This window comes from Saimiri boliviensis, chromosome X (genome assembly GCF_048565385.1).
Source record: "Saimiri boliviensis isolate mSaiBol1 chromosome X, mSaiBol1.pri, whole genome shotgun sequence".
Lineage (NCBI taxonomy): Eukaryota > Metazoa > Chordata > Mammalia > Primates > Cebidae > Saimiri > Saimiri boliviensis.
The window spans coordinates 48,329,221-48,356,805 of NC_133470.1; the positions used below are offsets into that span (position 1 = coordinate 48,329,221).

General features: G+C 46.1%; 1 protein-coding gene across 12 annotated transcripts in view; it reads right to left on the reverse strand.

The window, feature by feature from the left end:
- LOC101043099 (protein FAM156A/FAM156B) overlaps nt 1–27,585 on the reverse strand; it is a 50,385-nt gene that overhangs the window by 11,773 nt on the left and 11,027 nt on the right. For 4 of the 12 annotated variants that reach the window (XM_074391472.1, XM_074391473.1, XM_074391481.1 and 1 more), the window contains one exon: nt 14,258–19,554. The gene's annotated coding sequence lies outside the window, so the exon portion shown is untranslated. Of the gene's footprint in view, nt 1–11; nt 1,774–14,257; nt 19,555–27,585 lie in introns of those variants that run through there. The other 8 variants (XM_074391482.1, XM_074391479.1, XM_074391483.1 and 5 more) reach the window with 6 other exon arrangements.

Below are 27,585 nucleotides of genomic sequence, written 5' to 3' on the forward strand. Positions count from 1 at the left end.
ACCCCCCACACCCGTTCTCAGTTTCTCCCGCGCGCTCGCTCGCTCTCCGACTCTCTCGGGCTCTCTCACGCGCGTTCTCGTTCCAGAGCCGGTTCTCGCCGTCCAGGAGCCAGTGCGGGGCCTCCTTTCCTGCGCCTTAGAAACGCAGCGCGACCAGCCAAAAATTGAAGGGTTAAGACCACCGAGAGGAGTCGCCCTCCGTCGGGCTAGAGGCGCCACAAAGCGGAAGGGGACGTCAGCGAGGACAAGAGGACGTCACAAGCATGCGACGCTGCTAAGAACCTGGACCTTGTCAGTAGCTGCTGCGGGCGGCTGGGGACCGGAGAGAAGGAGTGTGTGTGCGAGAGCGGCTCAGTGGCTTCTCTAGACTCATGCCGCCCAGCTCATCTACGAAGGGAGACGGCATGGAGATCACCCCTTCCGGAGGAGCGCCGCGGCGTTCCCGGAGCAGCCGTTTTCTGAAACGTGGCTTGTGGGCGGCACGAGTGCTTCCGGGGGTCACGGGAAGAGAATCCACGCAGCCGAAGTTCATAGGCGAGGGACGTGGGAACTAGGCTGCAGGGATGGGAAGAGGCTGACTTCTGTGATTGGCTGGTAGTTTTGAGCTAGGGCGCGCCCCTAAGAACTGACACCTGCTGTTTAATTTTCATTAGTTACTGTTTTTGCATGAGCGATACATACACCTTGGTAAAGACAGAAACCGACCAATCCAAGACATTGAAATTACTCAGGTTACTACCGTAGGGTGAGCGCCCCAGAAGTGGAAATCACACTGTCGGGGTAAGTGGGGGGGGGGGAAGGGGGTGTGTCTTTTACTTTCATAGGAAAGAGTAGACAGGTTTTAGTGGGGAGATTTCTGGGGCAGGACTTTTTTGTAATTAGCGGATGTCTCAGCTAGCTGAACAGGGAATGTTTCTCTCTCTGCCTAGCTACTTTCTGTAGGACACACTTCCCGTCTAAGAGAATCATTCCTGAGACAAAATAACAAGGTCTGCCATTTGGGAATCATCGCAGAGAGTGGAGAGCCAGCAACCTTTCTCTTAACGCCCATGGAGAATATGGTCCTATAAAGGTCAACGATTTCCCAGTACACGAAAGTGCCTAACCTCTCTCTGTGCCTACCGCGCCTCATCCGTAATAGGATGGCACAGAGATTTCTTTGCCATGGCGTATTTCAGGAATCAAGTGACATGCAACAAGGTCTGTCCTAGCAGATAACACGGATAGTACATTCCTTTTTAACCCTGGAAGAAGCCGCCTCATGAATAGCAGTTTATAGTTTTCAAAAAGTAGTATTTTGTGGTCTAAATGAAGGAAGGAAAATAAATCATTATCCTAGAATATTATCTTAATTTCATTTTACAATTGAAGTAACTGAGCCACAGAGAGCTTAAGTAACCTTCCCAAAATCACACAAGAAATAAATGGTGGAGCTACAATTTAAATCCAAGTGTCTGTGGCTTCATCCCCTTCGTGCTGTGCAGCCATACACTGTCATTTCCAAATGTACACATGTGACTCGATCCTCCCCGAGTCTACAGACTTTCTGCGCTGACAACCCCACAGGCCCGTTGCACTCACCTCCTCCCATCCAGCCTCCTGGACAGTGGGAGATGACTTCTCAAAGAAGAGAATGTTAGACATCCTTGGTCCCAAAGGCCCTACCTAGCCCCTGGAGGGAGAGGTGGGCTTCAAGAGGAAGATTAGACGATTTGAAGGGAGAGTGTGTTTGCCTGAAGGACAGGCTGATGGGCTATTACAGCACACATGTGATAATAAACACCTGTTACTTTGAATTTATGTATTCAAATTAACAGGTGTTTATTATCACATGTATTACTTCTTTAGTATTGGCAATACATGCCAAATGGTGATGATACCCAAAGCAGATAGGTAAAAATCAAGCCACTATATGGGCAAATTGAGACAGTCCCATTTTACTTGGGAGGAGCTCACAAGAAAATACCACTCTGCAGTATAAAAGGAGAACCTTCTCCTAGACTCAACAAATGAAACAAATTAGTCATATTTTCTAATTATTCTTATTCTCCTATTACAAATGAGGTGTGGTAGGCACACAGAGGTTAGGGCAGCTCTGCGAAGTCATTCAACTCATATGTCTTTAGGTCCAAGAACAAGGACTACTCAGCGTGTCCCAAAGTGAACCCACCCATCCCCACTCTCAGCACACCTGCCCCTCCTCTTGTGCTGCCTGACTCACTGACAGGCACCAACTTCTACCCAGCAGCTTGTGCCAGAGATCTTGAAAGCCATCCTTGATTGCTACCTCTCTCTCACCACCCCCACGGTGACCGAGCCTGGCCAGTTCAACCTCCCAAGTCTTTTTAAGTGAGATCTTGATACTCTTCTCCATCACCACAGGAAGTTCCCCAGTCCAGTCACCCTCATCTCCCTCCTTGATGACCACCAACAATTCATAGCTCATCCTCTTGCTGCCAGTCTTGACCCCTTACACACATTCTCTGTCCCAGTGCGTGAGGCACCTTTCTTAACTGCTGATCTGGTCATGTCAAACCTTTTCAAATTCTACTAGGGCTGCCTGCTGCCTTTAGGATAAATTCCAGCCTCCTGGATTACAGCCATCAGGCCTTGGCTATCCCCAAATGCATCCTCTAGCAGACGACACCTCCTGCTGCACCCACCCTCAGTATTCCACATTCTAGACCTCTCTGTGTTCATCAGTCGGCCAACACTTGCACTCTCTCTCTAGCGTGTGTGCTCACTCTCTCGCTCTCCCTCTCATGTCCACCACCTCACACCCCCACTTCCCTCTGTCTGGCCTGTACTTGCTCCATCCCCCTCTGCCTGATTCCTCCTTACCTTCAGCTGTCAAGTGAAGGAGAGCAAATTCTACTTTACCTAAGGAGCACATGGATCAAAAGGCACACTTAGTGGCTTTGTTATTTTTATTCAATAGCATGATGGGGATTCATGAAAATTCCCCCAGTGGGTGAACCAATTGGAATTTCACCTCAGAGTAGGGTTTTGGGATAAGTTTACTTGCAAAGAATAGGATGCAGGAAGGTAACTGAGGAAGGTGACAGGTTCATTTGCCTGACTATAACAATTATTTCACTGTGTATGTGTGTATAACATGTTTTATACCTCAAATATATACAATAAAAATGTAAATTATAATAAAAATACACGACATCGATCTCTCTTTTCCTGTAGACTCATCGTTGTGCGAGTGTGGAGTTTGGAATTATGGCCCCAGGTTCAGTAGCATGAAGTGATGTGGGCTGAGGATCTGCCTCACAGCTGGTCCTTCCTGCCACAGAGTGGACTGTGAGGCTTAGCTTCATTCACTACAGCTTATTATTACAGCTCCTAGCATGGCACACCTGCATATGAACAGAAGCGTCTGCTTTGGAAATGTGGACAATAACAGAGAAAAGATGGAAATGGCCCTGGTCCTGCCCAGCAGCCCAAGCCTGAACCTTGGCTGTAGGGTACACTGGACTCACACTGTTCTGGCCTGCTGGCCCGCACGCTGATGTGCCCCTAACATGGCAGAGTGTGAATGGCTATTCCTGGAGCCTGGGTGTTGAGGACCTACTGTGTGCCATGCACGTACAGTGTTGATTTCCCAAAGACCCAGAGAGGTAATTATCAAATCCCCATCTACAGATAAGGAACCAAGCTGAAAGAGGTCAGGGCGCTGAAGCAGAAAAGGCTGGATTTGGGACTCATACACGGGTTCTCTGACTCCAAAGCCAGGCCTCTTTAAACTCATGACAAAATATTTTGTTTATGTTCCCCTTGCTGAGATGCAGATATTATTCCGTGATGGGACAGTCAGTCTGGTCCCAACACCACGTCCATCTGTGTGAGATCCAGGCCCCTTGCAGGGCATAGCCACCCTGAAAAGTTCTAACACATTCCATAGGAGCTGCCCTGGAGTCCCTTGCCTCACAGCTAACCGTCAGTTTCTAGGGCTCCGCCAGGAGGCACTTTACCCTATCACAGAGACACTTGCAATCTACCCCCGCCCTAAATTACGTCTCCATCCTCACTTTTTTTTTTAACAGATAAGAAGAATCTAGAGGCAAACAGAGCAGAGGCAGCATTGTTAGTGGCTGCAACACAGCTGTGCAGTTGATCAGACTCCAAATGTAGTGTGGAAATCAACAGACTGAGGATGGGAATCTGGCTTCTCCTGTTCTTCCGCTCTCTGGGCTGTAAGCTGTGCGGAATCAAAGTGCCTGCCGCCCACACCTCCCCTCTTCCAAGAGTCTATCCTGACTAAACCCTTGCACACACACACCCTTCAGGTGTGGGTAGGGTGCTCTCCTGTATGCTTCTAGGGTACTGTGGGTTAAATTCTACCATGGCTCTCGTTACCCCCACCAGTGTGGAGGTCATCTGCCAGAAAGGATACAGCTGAAAGCATCCCCTTGTCCCTAGTGTGTCTAGTCAGCCCTCAGAACAAGTTTTTTCAGTTAATAAAGGAATTTCACCCAGGGTACTTGGTCGAGAATGACTATGATTGTAGCAGCTCTGTGTGCATTAGAAATGCTCCAGGAGAATCCAGTGAACAGAGGACATCTGTGCAATGAGATTCTCTTCCCTTGGAGTTGGGGAGGAGGGTTGTAACTTTCCTCCCTTCCCTAACTCCGGAACTCCTAATAAAAGAGGCTACAATATTATTTATTTGAGACAGAGACTCGCTCTGTCACCCAGGCTGGAGTGCAGTGGCACAATCTCAGCTCACTGCAACCTCCACCTCCTGGTTTCAAGCGATTCTCCTGCCTCAGCCATCCAAGTAGCTGGGATTACAGGTGCGTGCCACTAGGCCTGGCTAATTTTTTTGTATTTTTAATAAAGATGGCATTTCACCATGTTGGCCAGGCTGTTCACAAAGTCTTGACCTCAAGTGCTCTGCCTGCCTCACCCTCCCAAAGTGCTAGGATTACAGGTGTGAGCCACCAAATCTGGCCAGAATTTTTAAATATGTCTTGGCCAATATGTTACTCCGTCAGGCTCAGCTCTGGCGTCCCAGTGGGACTACAGTGATGGGTTCACCAAACTGTCCGAGTACCCCATGGCAAGTGCACATGGACCTCCCCCAAGATCTGTAGGGAAGGAGGACTGCTGACTGGGTTCTGGCCTCCTAATCGAGTATGTGGTTCTGTGGCTGCAACACAGATGTCCACGGTGACAAGGACATGAACACCTGGATGAGCGCATCTGTCAAGTCCGAGTGGGCTGCATCAGCTGCCCTTGCCTGTCCTAGCTTATTGCCCAAGCCCTCCTGGTTCTGACTGCTCCTGCCCAGGTCCCACCTTCGCCTGAACGCTGCAGGCTGCACAGATGTGCTTTCGGCATCTGCGGCCCTTCATTGTCCCTTTCCATCTCACTGGCAGAGCAGAAGCGTACCTGGCCCAACAGGATCCCGTCTCTGTCACCGTGGCACCTCCTGCCTTCTGTTCAGCTTCCTGCTGGTGCGCTGGTGCTCTTGTGGTATGTGCACTGTGTCGGGATGACTCAGCCTCTGACTTTTATTCCCAACTGGTCCCTCTGTCTGGAAGGCTTTCACCACAGATACCTGCCTGACTCCTCCCCCTTCATATCTTTGTGAAAATGTCACCTTTTCAACCCAGGCTACCCTGGTCACTCTGTGTCATAATTAACCTGCAGCCCACCCAGTTCCTCCCCCTATTCCCAGTCCCTGTACCACCATCTGGATATTTTTTAACAGAACCCCACCACCTTTGTAAACTAAAAATAAAATTGTAAGCCCCACCTGCCAACCATCTGAATTGACCCTTCCTCTAGGCCGAGGCCATTCCATAGTTAACCTGAAAAACTAGTTCAGGCCATGATGGGAAGGGTGGGTCAGACATGCGTCATTACACCCTTCTTCCTGCGGAATTCAGGTACAACTGACCAGCATTTCTGTTATCTTAAGGAAGAGATCTTAAGGCTTTAGCAATAAGATACCAAGTTCAAGCCTGACTAGCATAGCATCACATGACAAATAGGCCCTGAAAGAAGTCAAAGTATTTCACCCAACAATATATTTCTTTGACACATTTTGAAATAGCCCTACAGAGCCATCACTTGTGAGGAAGTCTACATTCTATAGAAAATCCCTTTTCCTTTCCAGGTCTTTTTCCTGACCTAGAAGAGAATTAACGAAGAGTCCAGCACGTTTTGAAGTTTGATAAGAAACATTTACAGCCTATATTCTCTGAAACCTGCTACCTCGGGGCTTCATTGGCATAGGACCCTGGGCTCCACAATGCCTTATCTTAATCCAGACACTTCCTCCTATGGGTTGGAGGTCTTTAGATAAACTCAAGCAATTGCGAATCTGAAAATCTTGGAATCCACCAATGACCTGAAAGAACCCCCCTGCCGCACCAACCTACAATTGCCCTGCCTTTTCAGACCAAACCAATGTACATTGTACATGCACTGATTGATGTCTTACGTCTCCCTAAAGTGTATAAACCAAAGCTGTACACTGATGACCTTGGAGATGTTTTGTCAGGACCTCCTGAGGTTGTGTCAGGGGCACGTCCTTAACCTTGGCAAAATAAACTTCTTAGTTGAGACCTGTCTCAGGTACGTTTTGTTCATAACTTCCAACAGTTACTAGGTTCCATTGTGGAGGGTTTGCTGTCTGCCACCTATCACGTCCCCTTCAGGGAACATCAGATTCAAGGCAGGGATTTCTGTTGATTTGGTTCCCTGGTATCCCCCCACCTGAAGCAGTGTCTGGCACGTAGAAGACCTTCATAGATATTTGTTGCCTGAAGGAACACATCTGCCTCCCCCACTAGACTGTGAGACCACTCAGGGTCTCGTTCTCCCCAACGTGACAAAGCCCTCTATGCATCCTTGCATCATCGTGCAAAGAGCCTCACAAAGTAACAGAATTAAACTGTGCATGTCTTAGAGACAGAGGGGACATTCTCGGGTTAGTTTCTACTTTCTTCAGCCCAACACACATTTCTCTTGAATGGTCTGTGCCCATCAGTCCTACATTCCAGCTTAGACGGTCTCAGGCTCACACCTTCCTCCGGCCACAGATAGCATCTACCTGCGTCCTCTCCCTTCCCTGGTCCCAAACACTGCATTCAGAAGCTCTGTGCGATTGTGGGAAGGGGCCGCTCTGTAGATCCTTATCATGTAAAAGTGAAGTCTGGGTTTGGGAAGATGATCCAAAGAGCTAGAGTCTCCTGCCCTCCCACCAGGGCACAGGGGATCCCAGGTCTGAGGCATGTGTTCTGGAGAGCTGCAACAGGGACACCGTGTCCAGGTTATTTTCTGGGTGTTAGTGAGTTCTAGCAGGAGACAGACCACACGCCTCAGGACCACATGGAAAGGTCCTGTTCATCCCTGAGAAAGGGAGCCCTGTTCTGTGTCTTTCGTCAGAGACACAGAAGAAACCCCTCCGCAAAATCAGATCTCCACAACTGGTGCTGAGGGAGAGCTGTGACTCTCAATAGAGTCACTTGACTGCATCCCCAGGGGTGGCTGTGAAGGATGCTGGCCGTGTAAACTCAGGGGTCTAGATAAGTAAGCCAGGCTGTAAGGGGCTGGAGTGGACAAGTCAGGGACAGCCAACTCGAGACAAGCTCTCACTGACCGTACAGGGTGAGATGCAAACATCAGAAAAAGGACACAAACCCCTCATGTCTGAAATTTGTTGTGTGATAACGTCTCACATGCTGGAGATGATCTCCCAAAGAGGACAGACAGTTTATTCCCTGGAACACGGAACCAAAGACAGACCAGGACTCACATCTCCCACCAGCTCTAAAATATCCTATCCTGGACGCAGACTCTCAAATACCTCAGGGACCCCACAGGGTGACTCACAAAGCCCAAGATACCCCAACAGCATAGAAAACCCAGGTAACAACCCAGGAACCAGCAGCTCAGACACATGAACACTAGACACACAACACTAAACAGTTCGCAGAACTTACACACCTCCGAGAACTCAGTGAAGGAGGACACAGACACTAAACCTGCTTGGAGATGACAGATTCTAAAATCTAAATGCTTGTGCATGTGAGCAACTTGAGAAACTGTTACGTAGAAACCCAATTACCTCACAGACCTCACACCCTGGACCCAGAAGCCCACAAAACCATAGTGCTCCCATCCTGAGGTGCAGACACAGAAACAATTGAGGGGACCGGGACAGGGAACACAGAGGCCTTGGGCACAATGTGACCTGCAAGAAACACCTGGGAGACCTCTGAGTTTGAGACACACAGCACAGAGTTTACAACCTGAGATACAGCAACTCCTCAACGTGTCAGCAGCCTCAACTGTTCAGGTGCGGACTCATAACCAGAGAGGACACACTCAGGACGCAGGACCCCAAACGGATCAGACATCTTTTGTGAGTTTGGAATAACCTCAGTGTTCTCACAACCTAGGATATGGAGCCCGGGGGGCGCTACTGTGTCCCATCCTTGACACAGACACTCGGAAGAGCTCAAACCCTGCTTCCTGAAATCCAGAACTGCTCCCACGCCTTGCATTCTACACACAACACCTAAAGCAGATCAGACACCTCACACGCTGGGAGAAAACCCTAACCAGCCCAGAGGACTGTCAGCCTGGACACAAGCCCTCCACAGCTCAGAGACCTGCCGACCTGGGACACTGCCCTCCAAATTGGTCAGAGACCTCAGAATCTGGACACAGAGCCTGAAAGAGCTCAGCAGAATGACATCTTGAAAAAGAGACACCTAAAAAGTCACTTGGTACAGGACACGTGTCAGATGCTGTCACAGCAAGAGATCACCCACACTCTTGAGGCAGACACAGAGACAGAGGGAAACAGAAACAGAGTCAAAGGTAGTAATGAGGTGGGGAAAGGAATGAGGATTAGGGAGAGCATTTCCGGGCAGCTTCTGTCCTTACGGAGTTAGCCTTGGTCTCAGGACCCCGGCCCAGGCAGCCGAGTAACCTGTTGTTTTCTAGGTGAAGGGAGACCCCAGGTGCTGCCCTCAGAGGCTGTTTCTGGGACTAGACCACACCCAGGAGGGCCGGAGGTGGCCTGCACACACAGTGGAGCCCTTTCCCCATCAAAATGGGGGTCCATTCTAGGTTTGGAGGGTTCATGCCATCATGGAGTGGAACCCTGTGCCCCTAAGGCCCCAGCTGCCCTTCTGCTGAGGGGCACTGTCCCGGTATGGGGAAGGGGTGCGTGTGCCCCAATGGAGTAAGGTCTGTGCTGCTTATGACAGTGCTGGAAGCCTCCCCCAGCCCTGGGATTGCTTGTCCACATCCTCTTTATCTGCCCTGAACAACTCTGCTTTAGCCTCCTGGGCAAGTACACTCAGGAGGCACAGCGGACACCCGGCTTCCCTGTGCCCTCTGTGGCCCTGAACAGAGGGACATCTGCAGATCCCTTGCAAGGGAGTGAAGCAGAGGTAGCTGAAGTGGATGGAGGCTGAAGCAGCTGGCCGTGCTGTGCTGAGGCTCTGTGGCACAGACCAAGAGCTGACACTCAGGGGCGCTGCTGTCCCCAGCCAACCATCCTGCCTATGTCGCGAGGGCCCCATTCCCCCCACCCCCGCAATGCCTGATTCTGCTTTATAGGAGACATGGCATGAGGGCATCCATGCTGGCTGCAGGGCTTTGTGCAAAGGAAAGGAGAATAGACATCTCCCTGCCCCGTCTCCTCTAGACCAGCCCTAAGCAGAGCTATTTGCTCATGGGTGAAAACAGCTGTAAGGCTGTGGAATTCGGGGACTGAGGTTCAAGTGGGCCAGTGGGCCTGATGCTCCTGGGGACACACTCAGTGGCCATCTCTGATTCCCTGGTGGACGTGCACTGCCGCAGGACCACAGGAGCCCAGTGCCGCATCTCCAGCATTTCCTCCAGTGCTCTGAACACAGTCTGGGCTTAATGAATGCCTGGTGGGATGCTCTCCGACTTAAGAACCCAGCTCCTTAGCTATGCTCACCCGAACAGCTGTCCCTACTTAATACCTAAAATCCCATATTCAAGCTGGGCACAATGGCTCAGTCCTGTAACCCCATCTTTTTGGAGGCTGAAGTGGGAGGATCAGTTGAGGCCAGGAGTTGGAGACCACTTTGGGCAACACAGCGAGACCCTCTCTCTACAAAAAAAAATTCAAAATTAGCTGGGAGCACCTGGAGTCCCAGGTACTCAGGAGGCTGAGGTGGGAGGAAGGTTTGTGCCCAGGAGGTTGAGGCTGCAGTGAGCCTTGATCACACCACTCTGCACTCCAACCTGGGTGACAGAGTAAGACCCTGTCTCAAAAAAATTTTTAAAGAATTAAATCCCATATTTACTTATTTACAAAAGATTGAAAAGATTTGCAAACTGTTCATTAGACAGGGTATTAATATCCATAATATACAAAGAAGTCAAACATCTCAACAGCAAAAAACACCATCCAAGTTCAAATAGGGAAATTATCTGAATAGACATTTCTCAAAGGCAGGCATACAAATGGCCAAGAAATGTGTTTTTTTTAAAAAACCTCAACATCACTAGTCATCAGGTAAATGCAAATCAAAACCACAGTGAGAGCTGGCTGAGATGGAGCAGGCCTGCAGTCCCAGCTACTTAGGAAGCCGAGGAGGAATGCTTGAGCTCAGGACTTCAAGACCAGCCTGGGCAACATAGTGAGGTTCTGTCTTCAGAAAAGAAAAGAAATAAATGCTGGTAAGGATGCAGAGAAAAAGGACCTGTCATACCCTACTGGTGAGAATTCAAACTAGTAGAATTCTCACCTACTGGTGAGAATTCAAATGCACAATAGGCACTCTACGGAATCAGCCTAGATGAATGGATGAAAAAAATGTGGTACATGTACACAATGGAATATGTTTCAGCACTAAAAAAGAAGGAAATTTTGTCAGTCTCCGCAATCCTGGATGGAAGTGGAAGACTTTAAGTGAAATAAGCCAGGAACAGAAACTTAAACACCACATGTTGTCAGTCATATGTAGAAGGTAAAGAATGCTGGTCTCATAGAAATAAAAAGTAGAACAGAGGATACTAGGGGCTGGAAAGGGTAAGCAGTGGCAGGGATAGGGAGATTTGTTAAAAAATACAAAATTAGGCCGAGCGGTGTGGCTCATGCCTGTAATCCCAGCACTTTAGGATGCCAAGGTGGGTGGACCACTTGAGGTCAGGAGTTCGAAACTAGCCTGTCCAACATGGGGAAACCCCATCTCCACTAAAAGTACAAAATTAGCCGGGCGTGGTGGTGTATGCCTATAATCCCAGCTACTCGGGAGGCTGAGGCAGGAGAATCACTTGAACCTGGGAGGCAGAGGTTGTAGTGAGCCAAGATCATGCCACTGCACTCCAGCCTGGGCAACAAGAGCAAAACTCCATCTCAAAAAAAAAAAAAAAATACAAAATTACAGCTTGATAGGAGAAGTTATAGTGTTCCATAGCACTGTAGGATGACTATAATTAACAATAATATATAGGCCAGGCATGGTGGCTCACACTTGTAATCCCAGTACTTTGGGAGACTAAGGTGGGTGGATCACCTTAAGTGAGGAGGTTGAGAGACCAGCAGGGCCAACATGGCGAAACCTTGTCTCTACTAAATATACAAAAATTAGCAATGCATGGTAGTGGCTGCCTGTAATCCCTGAAACCTGGAACTCTGAGGCAGGGGAATTGCTTGAGCCCAGGAGTGGAGATTGCAGTGAGCTGAGATCGTGCCACTGCACTCCAGCCTGGGTGACAGAGCAAGACTCTGTCTTGAAACAATAAACAAATAATATATAGTTTGAAATAGCTAGGAAGACACTGAATATTCCCAACACAAAGAAATGATGAATGTTTGAGACAATCCATATGCTAATTACTCTGCTTTGATCACTATACATTGTATGTATGAAAATATCACTACTTGCCCCATATATATATACAATTCTTATGTCAATTTATAAAATAAAGAAGAAATACAATTGATTTTTGCACTGGTATCTTGTACGCTGAATCTGAAATACTGTGTTATATTGAAAATAACCACAGCAACATCACAACTAAAGGCCAGTTCAGCTACTGAGAAGATTGATTCAAACCCCAACACCAATTCCCTGGCAGAAAAAGGAAAGAAAAGAAGATACACTACATGCAGAGGAACAAAATTAAAGTTATCCATCAGACTTTTCATCAGAATCTATGCAATCCAGAACTTTCTAGTCAGCACTTTTTTTGTTGTTTGAGACAGAGTCGCACTCTGTAGCCAGGGCTGGAGTGCAGTGGTACGATCTTGGCTCACTGCAACCTCTGCCTCCCAGGTTGAAATGATTCTCCTGCCTCAGCCTCCTGATTTGCTGGGATTACAGGCACCCGCTACTACGCCCAGCTAATTTTTTGCATTTTTAATAGAGACAGGGTTTCACCATGTTGGCCAGGCTGGTCTTGAACTCCTGACCTCACAGCACAATTTTTTTAAATGAAGGTGACATAAACACGTTTATACAAACAGGTAAACAAAAATGGGGAGAAAAATCATTGTCAACAGATTTGTCCTACAAAACATGCTAAAGGAAGTTCTTGACTCAAAAGGAAAACAGAAAGAACTTTGGATGTACACACAGAACTTAACAGTGCTGAACATGGAACAAGCTTTTTTTTTTTTTTTTTTTTTTTTTTTGGGAGATGGAGTCTCGCTCCAATTCCCAGGCTGCAGCGCAGTGGCACAATCTTGGTTCACTGCAACCTCAGCTACCCAGGATCAAGGGATTGTCATGCTTCAGCCTCCCAAGTAGCTGGGACTACAGGTACACACCGCCATATCCAGCTAAGTTTTTGGTATTTTAGTACAGTCAGGGTTTTACCATGTTTCCCAGGCTGGTCATGAACTGCTGAGCTCAGGCAATCTGCCTGCCTTAGCCTCCCAAAGTGCTGGGGTTACAGGCATGAGCCATTGCGCCAGGCCGATTTTTGAAAAAAATTTTAAAGTTTCTTTTTTATAGAGAAAAGGTCTCCCTGTGTTGCCCAGGCTTCTGTCAAACCCCTGGGCTCAAGCAATCCTCCTGCCTCAGCCTCCTGAAGTGCTGGGATTACAGGTGTGAGGCACCATGCTCAGCCAAGATTTTTCCTTGTGGCTAATCTCTTTAAAAGAAAATTGACTGTCAAATAGTAACAATGTATTGTGGGATTCTGACACAGGTAGAAATATAATGTAAGACAACAATAGCAGAAAAGTGGAGAGAAAGGAAATGGAAGTACACAGCTGTACGAGTCTAACAGTGTCCATGAAGTGGTAGGATATTACTTGAAGTCTGGCAGGAATTTTTGCATTTTATGTGTGGGATCAGTAGACAGACCATTACCTTACAATTTGACATAAACTCCATGAGGGCGGGGATGTGTCTTTTTTTTGTCATATGCCCCACTCAGCACAGTACCCAGGAGATAGTTGGGGTTTGGTAAATGACTGTTCAACAAATTAAGTCTTTTTTTTTTTTTTTTTTTTTTTTTGAGACAGGGTCTCACTAGGTGGCCCAGGCTGGAGTGAAGTGGCCTGATCATGGCTCACTGCAACCTCCACCTCCTGGGCAGAGGAAAGTGACTTTATTTCAGAGAAACAGCAAGGTGATGGACTAACATCCTGTGGAACCATCTTAAGGGGCATGAATCCCAAGCTTCGTTTTACACTGGGGAAGGGAGAATCAGGAGAGGGTGAGTTCAGGAGGATAATGGTGACCACAGACATGTAGGTGTCTACAGGAGCCCAAGGAGGTTGCAAAACGTCTTTGTCCTTGGTGAGGTCACAGTGCTCCCATAAACCTTTCACACAACACTGCTGCTTGTGTGTACATCTCCTCAGGCTGGGTTCTGAAACGGACTATTATCATCCTTGCTTTGAAGTTAAACCCTACACTAAATTCCTCCAATAGTTAGCTTGGCCTACGTGTGGGAATGAGCAAAGGCAGTTAGCCCCTCAGGTAGGACGCAAGACAGAGCCAGCCCTGGTGGATTTCTCTGGCTGTTACAGGTGCGCCCTCCCTCTCTGTGAAACACACACACAGACACACACAAACACACACAGGCACACACACACAAACACCTGTTCCCCTGGCACTGACTCAGATCAGTGGGCAGCTTCTGGGCAGTCCCCCGACCTGCATTAGGAGGCTGAAGGGCACCGGCTTAGCTCGAGGGTGGCCTCAAAGCTTCCTGAAGGTGCCATGGCATGACGCACAGCCAGGCCCGAGAGCTTTCTGGGTCTGTGGGTGGTAAGGGCCGGGGGCCTTTATACCTTTACGCGGGCAGTGCCCCCTTGTCACAGCTTCTGGCGAATCTTCAGAATGCTCATCACTAGGTGCAGTTATTCCCTCACACACCTCAGGCCAGGGGGGCTTCTCACCACAGTAATGGAGCACTCCCTCGTCTTAGCAGGAAAACAAACCTAGGAAACAGAAGCTTAGCCACTTACTTGTGCACTAGTAATGTCATAGATCACACTGGTTCTCACTCCCCCAGGTCTTTCCGGGACCGACCCAACCCAGCCCTGATCATCCCAAACTAATGACCACAACAACCTATACGTGCCTCTCGCTTTGCACTGTTGGTGTCATGGGGGGAGTGTTGAGTCTAACTCCTGCACTGTGTGTTTTCTCTGTTTCCCTGATCTCAATCTGTAGGGTTCCAGATACCAAGACAGGTGCCCCAGACCACTCTCGGAAGTGATGATGCTGCAGGTGGGCCGGGCCTTGACCTGCAGCAGCGCCTTGCCAGGGCCATGTGCTGCCCAAACACCTTTTACCCCTAATTCTCCTTCCGCTGGAGCGGAAGGAGAAGAAAGGTCTAAGCAGACTTCATAAAGATCTCCATCTCGATAACACAGCAGCCTCCACTTACGGACATGCGGGTGTTTTGGTTTATTTCAACATGTACCGACAGTGGCATTTCTCAGGATGCCTGGGGTCTTCAGCTAACCTTCCATCTGCACTACTCTGCCTCCGTCACTGTCCTCTCTACCCTACCAGAAACTTTCTTCTCTTTTAAATGCTGCCCCTGGGGTCTCTGACTGGTTTTCCTTCTGATAAGGACAGCAAAACACCTTTTACCCCTAATTCTCAAGATACCGAAGAGAATGAGTCTTCAGAATATCTATTTAAAAAGTTATTGTAGAAACAGTGACGGTGGAATAGTAACAAAGAAAATGCAAGTAAAACCGTGAAAGGAATGTTATTTCAAAATGATCGAGAGTTTCCCACTTAGACAATGACACTTCGTATGTGGTGCATTCCCTTCCAGGCTTTTTTCTATGCATTTCTTAAAATTATGCGATTGGAGAATAAGAAGTGTGTTTGTAACACTGCATCTGTTCTTTTGTTTAATATTATTCCAAAGCTCTCCCCATAATGACAGTGACAGGGCTGTTGCTGTTAATATCCATGGTAGCAAACACATACAGAAAGCTTGATATGCACCAGAGGCCATCTTTGTGCTTTCCTGGTAATGACGCACCACCCGTATTATCAAACGCACTCAAGAGACCTCATGTTCAATCCACACGCAGAGAATGTCATCTCATGAATGCTGCTGGATGCTTTCACCTGTCTTCTGATCTGGAGGAGCATTCGTCACTGCAGTGCATTCTAGAGTGTCAGAGTCGGATTGCATATGTCTATATGCCCCTCTCCAACTTGGGTACCAATCTGACTCTGCCCTTGCTGGCGACGTGACTTTGGGCAAGTTCTTTAGTCTTTTAACCTATGTCTCACAGTTCGTTTTCTGTCATAAGGGACAGTAACATTAGTAACACACACCTGACAGTGTTGCTATGAGCACTAAATGACTGTTATTAGATATACATACATATAATTTTAAAATAGTCATGTATGTATAGCCTAATATGAATAGATTATGGGGGGGGAGAGAGGGGGAGAGAGAGAGAGAGAGAGAGAGAGAGAGAGAGAGAGTAGGGTGCACTAAAAACATCTGGCCCACAGCAAGTATCCAGAAGTGTGAGCTTTTATTCTCACATCTCTGAACTTCTGCTTTCTGCTCTTCCCCATTATTCCTAGCCTGTCTGCCCCAGACCCCTCTCCCCTTCCCCGCACACCTTCACCTGCCCTCCACGCTCCACTCTCTTTCCCCATTGCCCGTTTCCTCTCACTCTGGACCTGAATAAATTGATACCATCTACTCATGATGTAGCTCAGAAAATATTAGTACCATCAGTCTTTCATCGGATCGCAAATGAATTTACTTTTTTGAGACAGGGTCTCACTCCCACCGTCCAGGCTAGAGTGTAGTGTTGCATTCATTTCTCACTGCAGCCTTGACTTCCTGGGCTCAAGTAATCCTCCCACCTCAGACTCCTGAGTAGCTGGGAATACAGGCATGAGCCACCATGCCCAGCTTCTTTTTTTATTCTTGTAGAGACACATTCTCACCATGTTGCCCAGGCTGGTCTCAAAGCCCTGGTTCAGGCAATCCTGCCTTGGCCACCCAAGATTCTGGGATTACAGACGTAAGCCATCATGCCTAGCCAACAACGAATATTAATGGTAGAAGTAATCAACACAAGATACAACAGACGAGGTGAATAGTATACAAAAATAAAATGCCACTAATGAAAATTAACTGCTAACAGCTTCATATCTCCATCGGATTCAGATCTTTCCAATTTGATGGAGGAGAGCTGGACTTAACAGAACTAATAGCTGTAGAACAATCTATATGATAATAATTTTTGGCCTTTAAACTTCACTCTTTAAAATGTTTCCAAAAATGTATATGCTTTTGTGCTATGATTATCCAATGCCCACTTACTTGTCTAAGCACTATACAAGTCACAGGGAGAGGTCACTAGAGTTCTAATTTCCTAGAGGAATTTCCATTCAAATTTTCCATACAAGCTCATGAGGATGAAACCCCAGCATTGCATTTAGGCTCCACAATATCCTGTAGGGAGAGCTGAATATTCATTATGCTAATAAAACGTGCCTTCCCCCCCCACCCCACAGACTCAGACCTTGAGTCCCTGAAGAGCTGAAGAGACAATCTACACATCATCCAAGGGGTCAAAGGTAGACTTGACATTTGTCTCTCCAGAACATGCTCCAGGGAAATGAGGGAACAGCAACAAAAACAGCTTAGAATTGATTGGAAACTTACCATATGCCAGGGACTGTCCAGACAACATGTCTTCACACAGTCAGTGCTCTAAACTGCCCCAAGAAGTAGATGACGTTACTAGTAGTATTTCCACGGTACTAATGGAGAAAGAAGGCACAGAGATGTTAAGGAACTTTCTCTGCATCACCCAGCAGTGAGTGGTGGAGCCAAGGGCCACGGGCATCATGAATACTCTGCTGTGCTGTGTATTTGTGCAATCAAGGGTAAGATCCAAAGACTACTGCAAAATATTTAGAATTTTACAGCATGGGACTTCACAGGCAACAGACATTTGATTTCTTCACAAATCTTTAAGAGATGGAGACTTGAAAGGATTGGTCTGGGTATCATTTGGAGAAAGTGTCCCAAGAGCGTCATTAGAATAACAGGCAGCATGTCAGTGTTGGTCTCCTGACCTGAAGGTCTTCGGTTTGTACATCAGAGAACACACGAAACCTGTCCCTGCTGTATCTTCACAAAGGAGAAAAAGCTGTGTAACTGGGAAAGGAGACTATTCCCCTGCTCTAGTATTGCTCAGACATGTTTCCATGAAAGTTAGAACTTAGGATCTTAAAAGTGCAGATTCCAAGGCCAGGCACGATGGCTCAAGCCTGTAATCCCAGCACTTCTGGAGGCCGAGGCGGGTGGATCATCTGTGGTCGGGAGTTCAAGACCAGCCTGACCAACATGGAGAAAACGCATCTCTTTTAAAAATACAAAATAAGCCAGGCATGGTGGCCCATGCCTGTATTCCCAGCTACTTGGGAGGCTGAGGCAAGAGAATTGCTTGAACCCGGGAGGTGGAGGTGGCAGTGAGCCAAGATCATGCCAGTGCGCTCCAGTCTGGGCCATAGAGCAAAACTCTGTCTCAAAAAAAAAAAAAAAAAAAAAGTGCAGACTCCAGGAATCACACCCAGTCAATCTCATGTAGTGTGGCCACAATGGTGTCCTAGGATCTGGAAATTTGCTGCTCAGCCTAAGGAACTTTCAGAAAGCTTATTAAATCCCTTTGGTAGCAAGGCTGTCTGCAATATATCTGCTCTTCCCAGGACAGACGTGAGGTTGGGATGTGACTTTAGAGCACGAAGGAACACAGGACATGATGAACTCAGTGTGAGGCTCACCATAAGGGTAAGGCAGACGGACTTTTGAGAAGGCCTCACAACTCCATCTGGCCTTTCTCCTTGAAGGTCTCAGCTTATCTCAAATTCCTTCTCTTCATGCGCAGTGAATGAAGGGGTGCCAGGAAATGACCTTTTAGATCCCAAAATGGCATGGAGTCCTCTCAGGGACCATTGAACACATAGGACGGGAGGAGACACAAGCTACTGGCCCCTCCCACTAGTCTTCATTTCCTTCTTGCACTGCCATTTCCTTCCATAGGAGCCGAGAGTCATGACAGGACTTAGGGCCAATGTCTTCCCTTCGCTAACAGACACCTCCCCCTCACCCGAGGAGTTAGACTCTCTCCTCCCTTCAGCTGTCCTTCTCCTTCTCCCACAGCAGACAGTTGTCTCTGGCAGCCTGACAAACTGGCCTGGCCCCTTCCTCCTGTGTCCCAGCCTGGAGAGGGCTGTGCTCGCCAAGGAGGACATCAGTCCCAGGATCCCAGAGCCATGACCACCACAGAACCATCCTGAGCATCAGTGTCCTATGGCAGTGGCTGCCCTTTGACATGAAGCTTCACCACCCACCACAGCTGGCCTTGAAACATTTTCTTATCACAGGAAGTAACACAGAGGAACAAGGTTCCTACAACCCCTCCTGGGGAACATTGTGCCCTTCCCCATGTTACCGTGCTGTTTCCTCTGTACAGACTGCAACATTCCTATCCTTTTGATGTCATTAAGAAGCTCTAGGATACTTCTTTTAAATCCTAAACTTGTGGTTTACAGTCAGAATATCATCACCCACTTTGGGCGTTTTGGAAATTTCCAAGGGCAGCTTTGGGTGTTCAAATAACTAGAAGCGGCTCCTGGCATTTGTGGGGTGAAGGTTACAGGAAGGCAAACAACTTTTTCCAGAGTCTTAAGTAAACTGGATTTTTTTCCGTACACATCACTTCCCTGTGAACTGAGGGAGGATTGTGTGTTGCTTCGCCTGGAAATTTAGAAAGATTTATTGATTGCTTTAGAAATCACATCACCTGCAGGGCATTCCATTCTTGGATTCCACTCTGACACAACATACCAGTATCAATTTGCTTTGTAGCTCTGCCTGCCCGGGGGAAACAGTAAGGGGAATCCAACTTACCTACCAAAGGGGTCGTTTCCAGGATAAGCTGTTCGTCACTGGGGAAATCAAGCGGGAGATGCTGGTAGTGTGATCTCTCATGAGTTGGTGAACACACCGGCTATGCCCGTTGCTGTTACTGCACTGAAGTTCTCTTTGCAGGTATATCTCCCTCACCAGGCTCCGTGGTCTCTCCTGGAAGGATGGAAACATACCCAGTAGATCCCTGTGTCCTCAGGATGGGATAGGTGACCTCACAGGCAGAAGGAGGACAGGGAACACTTGTGGAATTGTAGTGATCTCTACATGGCTGGATGACCAAACGCTGAGTCACAGTGATAAGCCCCATGGATGGCGGTCTGCAGAGGGTGGGAGGGGAACGCCACGGGCCTCTGCCTTAGGAGCCATGCAGCAGAGTGAGAGCAACCTGCAGTACTGATCTCTGTTATGCCCTTTAAGGGTCCCAGATGTAGGCAGCCTATTGGTTAGGGTTCCTCTGTGTCTGGGTGTGTGGAGAGAGAGAGACAGAGACAGAGACAAAGAGAGCATTTACTGGCTCATGTAACTGTGGAGGCTGGCAAGTCTAAATTGTACAGAGCAGAATGTCAGGCTGGAGACTGAGGGAAGAGGTGATGTAGCTCAAATCCAAGGCAGTCTGGTGGCAGAATTTCTTTATTCAGGGAGGATGGGAGTCTTTTTTTTCTTTAAGTCTTTCAAGTGATTGAATGAGGCCCAGCCACATCATGGAGTGTAATTTGTATTACTCAGTCTACCGATTTTAATATTAGTCTCATCTTCAAAAACACCTCCATAGAGACACCTAGTCTGGTGTTAGAACAAATCCACATGTACTGTGGCCTAGTCAAGTTGACGCATCAAGTTTACCATCATGGCCAACCAATACAAATCCCTGTAACCATGAAGGTCTATCTTAGAAAGGCAAGTGAGTTTCTAACTAAGACTGTGTATGAACCTTTTATTGTCCAGCCCAAGCCTCCATTTCAGGCTCAGCACCAATCTGGCCAGGAAGCTGAAGCTGATATGAATGCCTTCCAGGGATGAGGCAGTGTCAGGACAGTCAGGGCCCACATGTAAATACAATCCCAGAAGGCACACATGGTACCCCTGGACACCAAGACTTTACCCTTGTTAGTGCACCTCTAGCAGGACATAGGCAGGAGCTGGCAAAGGCCCCAGTGTGCCATCCCACAGTGGGACCTTTCCCTCTAGGGTTCCTCGTCCAGTCCTAACAACTCATTTGTGTCCTTGGTTTCAGAGGGACTGACAGAAGGCAGGTAGTCCAGATTCTGTTAACCATTGACACCAGTTCCTCCTCTTCACAAGCATGAATGACATTTGTAGACGTTCTGCATGGGATGTTCAGTAGCTGGATTGACTCTGCTGACCCCTAGTTGCAACTCTGTCAGGTGCAATTGTGCACTCAGTAGTCAGTATGATTTCCACATACAGCAATTTGGGAAGGCTGAATAGGGAGCATTTTTTCAGGAAAAGGGGAAGGTTTTCAAGAACCATTTTGAAAAACAGAGATCACCATGTCCTCACTCTCTGGCTATACCCTTTCCAAGTGTCAGGTTTTGTGTTTTTTTCATTGTTAAAAAATCAGTGCGTACCATTCTGTAATCAAAACTTTCCATTTCTTGCAAATCAAAACTATGATGAGATTATCATCTCGCCCCAGTTAAAATGGCTTATATCCAAAAGACAGGCAATAACAAATGCTGGTGAGGATGTGGAGAAGGGAGCCCTCATATACTCTTAGGGGGAATGCTAGTTAGTACAACCATTATAGAGAACAGTTTGGAAGTTCCTTTAAAAACTAAAAATAGAGCTACCGTATGATCCAGCAATCCCGCTACTGGGTATATACTCAAAAGAAAGGAAATCAGTATATAGAAGAGATATCTGCACTCCCATGTTTGTTGCAGCTCTGTTCACAGTAGCCAAGATTTGGAAGCAACCTAAGTGTCCATTAAAGAAAATGTGATACTACTATTCAGCCATAAAAAAGAATGAGATCCAGTCATTTACAACAACATAAATGGAACTAGAGGTCATTATGTTAAGTGAAATAAGCCAGGCACAGAAAGACAAACATCACATGTTCTCACTTATTTGTGGGGTGTAAAAACTAAAACAATTGAACTCATAGATATAGAGAGTAGAAGGATGGTTACCAGAGGCTGGGAAGTGTAGTGGGGAGTGGTGGGGAAGTGAGGATGGTTAATGGGTATAAAAAACAGAATGAATATAACCGACTATTTGATAGCACAACAGGGTGATTATAGCCAATAATAACTTAATTGTACATTTTAAAATAAAAGAGTATAATTGGATTGTAACGCAAAAGATAAATGCTTAAGGGTATATGTGTGATTATTACATATTACATGCCTGTGCCAAAATATCTCATCTACCCCATAAATATATACACCTAATGTGTAGTACCCACAAAAATTAGAAATAAAATATAATTTGCAACTAAAATTCCAGGTGATTTCAAACATACATGGAAGATAGAGAATGAGAGAAGAAGGATGGTATTCTGAAATTTCATTTTGTTTGAAAGAATGGAATTTTATAAATATTAATTCACAAATCTGATAATTATTGGCATATATATGTATGTTTATTTAAAATATGTATTTGTCTTTAACACTAGTAGGACATAAATCACATCAGTATGTTTCTTTTTTTTTTTTTGAGATGGAGTCTTACTCTGTCGCCCAGACTGGAGCATGGTGGTACGATCTTGGCTCACCGTAACCTCCACCTCCGGGTTCAGCCAATTCTCGTGCCTCAGCCTCCCGTGTAGCTGGGACTACAGGCACCACCACCACACCCAGCTAATTTTTTGTATTTTTAGTAGAGGCAGGATTTCACCATATTAGCCAGGATGGTCTCGAACTCCTGACCTTGGGATACGCCTGCCTCAGCCTCCCAAAGTGCTGGGATTACAGGCATAAGCTACCGTGCCCGGCCAGTATCTTTCAAACCAACAGAAGAGGGTAAAACAAAATTAAGCTCCATCAATGCTGCAACAGTTAAGAGAAGAAATATGAAATACTTTTTTAAATGTATTAAATGGGAAATATAAGCCCAATGTATCAGTGACTTTAGAGATGTGAATTGCTTAACTTCATTTGTTAAAAGACAGAAATGATCAGATTCTGTGATAAAATCCAGACATATGTTCATAAAATAAGATATCCTTAAAGTACTTAAGGTAAATGGATGGAGAGAGACAGAGCCAAACAAGTATTAATTTTTTTAAAAAGTGTGACAATACTAATGTCAAATATAGTGGAATTCATAGTAGCAATATTAAATAGAATTTAAAACAGTATTTCATATTTATAAAAGTTTTGATAAACCAACAATATGTTCATAGTGATTAGCTCTAGCATATCCATATAACTGTGTAAGAATATTATTACCAAAAAACCTATTAGCTAATCTGACTTACTAATTAATATAGGTGCAAAAATCTTACATAAATATTACTTATTCATTTGACAGTGCAGCAAATGAATAACACACTATAACCAAATCAGATGTTAGAAGCACAGGCTGGTGTAACATTAGAAAGTGAATTAATGGGTAGGCACAGTGGATCATGTCTATAATCCTAGCACTTTGGGAGGCCGAGACAGGAGGACTGCTTGAGACAAGAGTTCAAGGCCAACCTGGCCAAATAGCAAGACCCCATTTCAAAAAACAAATAAATGAAAATTTTAAAAAACTTATAAATATATTTAGAAAAAGTCAGGCTGGGTATGGTGGCTCATACCTGTAATCTCAGCACTTTGGAAGGTCAAGGTGGGTGGATCACTTGAAGTCAGGAGTTCGAGACTAGCCTGGCCAACATGGTGAAACCCCATCTCTACTAAAAATTAAAAAATTAGCTGGGCATGGTGGTGGGCACCTGTAATCCCAGCTACTCGGGAGGCTGAGGCAGGAGAATCGCTTGAACCTGGGAGGTGGAGGTTACAGTGAGCCAAGATCGTGCCACTGCACTCCAGCCTGGGTGACAGAGATTCCATCTCAAAAATAAATAAATAATTTTTAATAAAGAAAGTAAATTAATGTAAGTAATGATATATTAATGAGTTTAAAAAATAATCAATAGATATTATAAAGATACTTGATGAAATTCAATATATACTTTGAGTAAAATCAAATATCTCTTTTTTTAAAAAAAACCTTTCCATTTCTTTAATTATCCTCTACCATCCTCTAGACCTTTTCTCTGAAATAATCATATGCAAGAGGGACAAAAGAATTTTCAGAGAAAAAAATTTTAATAAATCAACCAAAATACACATCATGTTCAGAAACTGATCAGGATGAAATTCCAGATTTAAAAACAAATTTAAATAGGTTTGCATAACTTCTTATCCCTTTTGTCTCTATCATTTATCTAGTGAGTAGCCTGGAAAAGCTTAATGCTTTACTGGTGACAGCTGTATTAAATGGTCAAAGTGCCTTACCAAGGTGTGTGCACCAGGGAAACAGAGCCAGGCTATTAGTCCTCTGTTGTGTAGGGGCCAAGGGCCTTGGCCCTTTAAAGGTTCACTGGAAATGACTAACATAAAGGCAGATTAACAGGAGAAAAGGCATACAAACTTACCTAACGTGTATACATGGGAACCTTCAGAACTAAGATCCAAACATACAGGGGACATTGTCCATTTTCATGTTTAGGTTCACCAAAGTATGGACAGCCATGAAGAAATATGATTGAACAAAAAGGGTAGGAGCTAATGCAAATAGACTGAGTGGGGAAACCCAGCAAGGCCCGTCTGTCTGGACTCTTCTAGGCCTTTCTGAGCAGCATTCCTTCCTTCTGAGTGTGGGACAGAACCCTCTCCAGAATGGGATGGGGGGCTTACGACCTACAGTCAAACAACGTACGTCAGATCATTTCTTTATGGCCCACTTTTTAAAAAATTTCCCACTGGCAATATAATATGGCCCACTTTTACATAGAAAGGCAGAGGGAAAATTAGTCATATTTTCAAGTTCGACAACTAGCTTTGGGGAAAAGGAATTCTGGTTTCTATGGCCTGCCTTGGGGAAGAGGGATCCTAGTTTCTACGGCTGGCTTCGGGAGAAAATGGGACTGAGAGACAGGAGGGCAGGAGAAGGTCAAAGAAAAACTTTTTCTTCTGAGGGTGCCTCCATTTTGGAGTACTGTTTTCTGAGCACAAGTTTACACTTGCAAATTGTAATTAGTCTAGAAGGTGGAACCCAGCTGGGCACAGTGGCTCATGCCTGTAATCCCTGCACTTAGGGAGGTCAAGGCAGGAGGACTGATTGAGCCCAGGAGTTTGAGACCAGCCTAAACAACATAGGGAGACTCCGCCTCTACCAAAAGATAAGAAAATTAGCCTGGCATCCTGGCACACGCCCGTGGTCTCAGGTACTCGTGAGGCTGAGGTGGGAAGATTGCTTGAGTACAGGTCGAGGCTGCAGTGCGCCATGATGGCACCACTGTGTGCCCTCAATTACATCGGGGTCACTACCTGGGATGTGAGTTCCACCGCCACGGAAGTCTGACCTGCAGACCCTAACCCAAATACAGATGAATGAATGCACTCTAACACTATTACAGTGTTTCGAATGGGCTAGGACTGGTCATCGGCTGCTTTCAGAGGGTGAAATTCGACCAATTTAACCAGTCGACCCAGACCCTCTGCCCCTCATACATTTATTCCTGCAACATTTTAAAACAGAGGTTCTAAGTTAGCACACTTGTGGATACTTAACATGGTTAAGAGAATGGTTTTAAGCAGGCGTCCCCAAACTTTTTACACAGGGGGCCAGTTCACTGTCCCTCAGACTGTTGGAGGGCCGCCACATGCTGTGCTCCTCTCACTGACCACCAATGAAAGAGGTGCCCCTTCCTGAAGTGCGGCGGGGGCCGGATAAATGGCCTCAGGGGGCCGCATGCGGCCCGCGGGCCGAGCTGTAGTTTGGAGACACCTGGTTTTAAGACTGATAAAAGCTTTTGGTTCCGGGGCCCAGAGTAAATGCAATTAACGGTAATTCCCCTTTGATCTTCCCTGCGAGACCACCCAGCACAAAATTAACATGAATAAACAGTTATAGTGGAGACAAATGGGTGTGGGTTAAAGCCTTTTGATCAGTCTCTCTCTTTCTAACTTAACATAATGGATTGGCTGCCGCCTTCGTCCTACCCTAATAAAACCTTTTAGCCTTCCAAAAGGTTTTAGACTAATCTATAACTTTCCCTAATATATCTTTACTATTTTGTGTAATATTTTGCCAACCACCCGGAGTGAATCTCAACACCACTGCACTGCAGTCTAGGCAACACAGTGAGACCCTGTCTCAAAAAAAAAAAAAGAAAAGAAAAAATACCCCTCCAGCCTTCCCTGAAGGAGATGGTCCCTCTAGCAATTTATAACATTAAAGGATATAGCATTTCACATCAATTTTATCATACATCCAGATGCAACAGCCATAAAACAAACAGCCATTTTTAATTCCTTTTTTTGGCTCTCATTGCAATTATAGGGTTAACATCATAGCTGCCAGAGGAGATTCTGTCTGGAAGGCTGGGAGGGGCTTCAGTAGCAGCAGCAAAGCTGAAGAAAAGGCTGGGGGATGTTTTTCTCTTTGTTCCCTTTGGTTTATCTAAGCTTTGCTCCAGCCCAGGGAACTGATTTAATTTTTTCCTTCCTTGGAGGAGAGAGAAACCCGAATTTTTAACATTTTTCGCCCAACCCAACATTACTTATGTGAATTCCCAGGCCCTTTCTTCTGTTTGGAGGAGAGAACAAAAACCAAAATCTTGACCTGGCTGTGCTCCCACCCCCCAACCTCCAGCATGGCAAAAGACGCCGAGGAATGCAGTGATCCAAGTCTCCCGGAGTTGGATGTGTTCTTTTTATATTCTGTAAGTAACATTTACCTCTCACAAGAGACAACAGCTAGCTGCTGTTTCACAGCATGTGTGAGGCCATAATCACCTGAGCACAAAAGATTCATCACCCACTACTCCTTCATTCTTTCTTTACTCAAACAAATCTTTCACCATATTTTAGTGAGTCAGGCTCACTCTGGCACATCCTATCACTGTCACAACTGTGTCAGGGGTCCCCAAGACCACTCCCATTTTCGATTATTTGCTGGGAGGACTCAGAGTCAGCATGTAGCCAGACTCATGGTGGTGAAAATTTATTACAATAAAAGTATACAGCAAAATCAGCACAAAAAAAGGCATATGGGGCAATATCAAGGAAACCAGCCCAAGTTTCCAGTACTCCTTTTTTAGGATTGTCACAGAATTCGCTCCTCCAGAAATCAACTGTGACATGTGTGATGTGACATATTTTCTATAAGAGCAGCTCACTAGAGATTCAGTGTCCAAGACTTTTATTGGGGGCTGGTCACACAGGCACCCTCTGCCTAGCATGTGCTAATATTCCAGACTTCCAGAATGAAAGCACCAATCTAGCATAAACTATATTTTATAAAAACAGTTTAGGCAGAGGAAGGGAAACATGGGAATCCTTCCCAAATCCAAGTTCCGTGACGCCAGGCAAGGGCAAACATGGTAAGCAGGCCCTTCCAAAGAAAGTCCAGGCTTCCTATATTATTAACCCTTTTCTGCCAGCACACAGCAACAGACCTTCAAAACACAAAAGCAGGCCAGGTACGGTGGCTTGTGCCTGTAATCCCAGCACTTCGGGAGGCCAAGGTGGGTGGATCATCTGAGGTCAGGAGTTCGAGACCAGCCTGTCAACATGGTGAAATCCCATCTCTACTAAAAAATACAAAATTTAGTTGGGTGTGGTGGCACACACCTGTAATCCCAGATAGGAGGCTGAGGCAGGAGAATCACTTGAACCAGGAGGCGGAGGTTGCAGTGAGCTGAGATCACACCACTGCACTCCAGCCTGAGTGACAGAGTGAGACTCTGTCTCAAAAAAACAAAACAAATAAACAAAAAACCCCACAAAATCAAAATCCCACATAGATGAAAAGATGAACAAATTTACAATTATAATTGGAGATTTCAACACTCTCTCAATAATATATAGAAACAGTAGAAAGAAAATTAGCAAGGATACAGAAGAACTGAATGACACCATTTACCCTCTGAATTGTATTTACATTTACAGAACCATCTACATAACACCACTAGGATATACATTCTTTTCTAGTACATGTGGACACTTC